A 2974-nucleotide genomic window follows, 5' to 3' on the forward strand; every position below is an offset into this window, starting at 1 on the left:
CAAGTGCAGTCTTCTGTGACTGGGCAAATTATTTAACCACGCTAAGCCTCAGTTTTCTGATCTGTAAAGTGAGGACAATAACAGTACTTCCTTCCGGAGTTGTTGTAAGGATTAAATGAGATAATACATGCCAGCCACTCAGCACAGAGTCTAGCACCCTGTAAGCTCCTACTGAAGTATTGGCTGTAAATAACTGGAACACGTTTGCTTCTAAAGCTAACCCCCCAGGATTGGTTTCTTTCCTCCATGTTCTTAGTCTCTTCCTTTCAAGCCCGGTACACACTTCTGGTTAATTGAGAGTTCTGGTTGATTGAAGGCTGGTTAGTCAAAAGTTGGCTCCCTGTCGGCTTTGTGGTTTGTGCATGTTTATGATAGAATTTGCAAAGGGCATGTTGGACATTGGATGGCCCTTGTCTTGATCAAGTTCATTCGGAGGGAAGGAAATTGATGTAGATTCCCACACAATGGCCACCACTCTGAATCCCTTAAGGCAAGCTGGCCTCGGGGAGATTTGGGTTAGACAGTATCATACCAGAAGTAGAAGCAACTTCTTCAGAAAAAAAAGATTATCTAATATCGTGTTTTATCTGGGTGTGTCAGGGAATATATTTTTCTTGGAGGTAAATAAAAAAGAAGCAACCACCCCATTTATACAAAAGTAATAAGTAGTAATAAAATCTCCTGTGAATAGCCTCTTCTTAGTAATCTAGTCAGGAGTGGAACAATATTAGATGCATCACATAAAAGCACAAAGAATGCGGGGAACTGGCTGTGGACTCATGACACGTTTATGAGGCTGAATATTTGCTTTTTTAAGAGCCTTCTTCCCATGGATTGGCAAGGAGAGGCAGCTCAGAGGATGCTTCCGCGTGGCCTCCCAGAAAGAGGTGAGGGAGGAGGTGGGGAGCAGGCAGAGGGGTTATTCACCTGGTCATGGGAGAGCGGAGCAGGTGAACTTGCTCAGGAGTCTCAGCCCCTCTGCTCGGGAAGTCAACCGGAGGGCCTTGGTGTTAGGTCAGCATCTGGACAAATGGTCCCTCTGGGAGAGAGAGGTCTTGGGGGGGGTTCTGACTCCAGGCAGTCCTTGGGGTCTAGGTCACGGGGTCCTTGGCGCTGTTGGTAATGGAACCACTTGCCTTTTGTGGCTGTCAGTTCTCCTTCCACAGCCCCTGGTCCACTCTATAATGTCCCTGTCCCTTTCACCTTGTTGTCTGGTGACCTCTACCCTTGCCGCTCATACAGTCCTCCTCCCAGGCCTACTTTCAGGAGGTTCTCTTTCCCTTACCATCCTCCCATTCATTGAGTCTATCACGCTATCTCAGATCAACCAATTATAGTACCTAACTGCTACTGATACCCTGCTTTGAGCACTGACTCTGAGCTCACTGCCAGGTCCTTTACCAAGGTGCGCTAAAATCCTAGCTCCATTTTTCAGACAACTGAAGCTCAGCTTGGTTACTTGACTCATCCAGAGATACACAGCTAGTTAGTGACAGAGCCAGACTTTAATCTCAGACTCCACTCTCTCTCTGCAAGATCTGAGCTCCTTCTGCAACCCCAGTGGTCTTCCAACTATGTGTCGTCGTGGGACTCTTCTTACAACAGAGTCATGTAAAAGCTTGTACTGGTTGAGCTGTCCCATGGGGAGCAGAGATGGGTACTCTTGTCACTTGCTGACAGTCTTTCATTTTGAGTTAACTGGTAGGTAAAATTTACATGTTAATTCAGTGGGATTGAGTTTGTTTTTTGTTTGTTTGTTTCTTTTGAGTACATACCTTCTTGTAGAAGTGAGTCCCTGGCAACTAACTTCCCCTCTGTGGGTTTATAAAGTGGGGATAATAAGACCTGCCGGTAGGCGGTAGGCAGGTTTAGAGGAGATAATGATGTGAATGTCTGATACCCGGGAGGCACTCTGTACCTTGCAGTAGTTACTGTGACTTCACACTTGATTTTATTCAAAACTCCGAGATGACAAGGATGAATTTCTCATTTAATGAGTGATCGAAGAGGGCATTGCTTTCTTCAAAGGCACCAGAATCCAGATGGGTCTTTGGGCTCTGCAGCCCTGCGCAGCAGAGGAGGCCCCAACCACCTGGAAAACGGCTGAGTCTGGGAACAGATGCACCCGCCGGCTCCTGTGATTCAGACATGCTGTTGGCAGGGGGTTTTGCAATGGGACTGACACTGGCAAAGCAGCTTCCCAGGTGCTTTGTTAACTTTGTAAAATTCTCTACTTTAATTGCCCTGTATGGCAACTCAGGGGGCCTCGGATTCTGACACCGGCCTGGACAGTAGATGGCAAGGGAATATTTCATGATTTCTCCTAAATTTCTTTCTCCATGGCTGCACTCCCTGGAGGTGGTATTCCTGCTTCAGTTACATGTCAAGGAGTGTCTTTCACTTGGAGCAGAGCCAAGAGCTGGGCTGGGCTGGGGGTGGGCTTCGGCCAGGGAAAAGCTGTTCTGGGTGTGAGGCTGGGGGAGAGGAGAAGTAACCTCAGGCTCTTGCAGCTGCCACTCCAAGAATGCTGTTCTTTTTCTCTCAGGTCCTCTCTCCCTCCCACTGCCTTGAGGACCCCTGCGGATGTTCTGTAAGAGCCATGGAGGTCTCCAGTTACCCCCAGAGTGTTTGCTAGAGTTCCCAACAGATGCAAAAGGGAAAGAGAAATTGAGTTGCCAGGAAGGGCCTTCGGTTACCCAGGGTGGTTTTCATGCAAAATAAGTGACTTGGGGAAATCGTATTTTCCTTTGGGCTGGGCCAGGGCAGGTGAGGCCAGGACATGTGATTATCGACGGTGGCATATCATGGCGGAAGGGCCTCAGGGGTCCTGATCATTGACTTCGAGGCAGAGCATTTGAGAACTGATTGAGGAGACACTCCAGGGCTCTGGGAAGTTGCGACTTGCCTCGACAGGTATTTCTTGAGTATATTAGTCAAAGCGCTTGGCTGCAAGTGAAAGAAACTTAAATTAGTT

The sequence above is a fragment of the Phyllostomus hastatus genome, unplaced genomic scaffold (genome assembly GCF_019186645.2).
Source record: "Phyllostomus hastatus isolate PE091 unplaced genomic scaffold, TTU_PhHast_1.1 phas_scaffold_21, whole genome shotgun sequence".
Classification (NCBI taxonomy): Eukaryota; Metazoa; Chordata; class Mammalia; order Chiroptera; family Phyllostomidae; genus Phyllostomus; species Phyllostomus hastatus.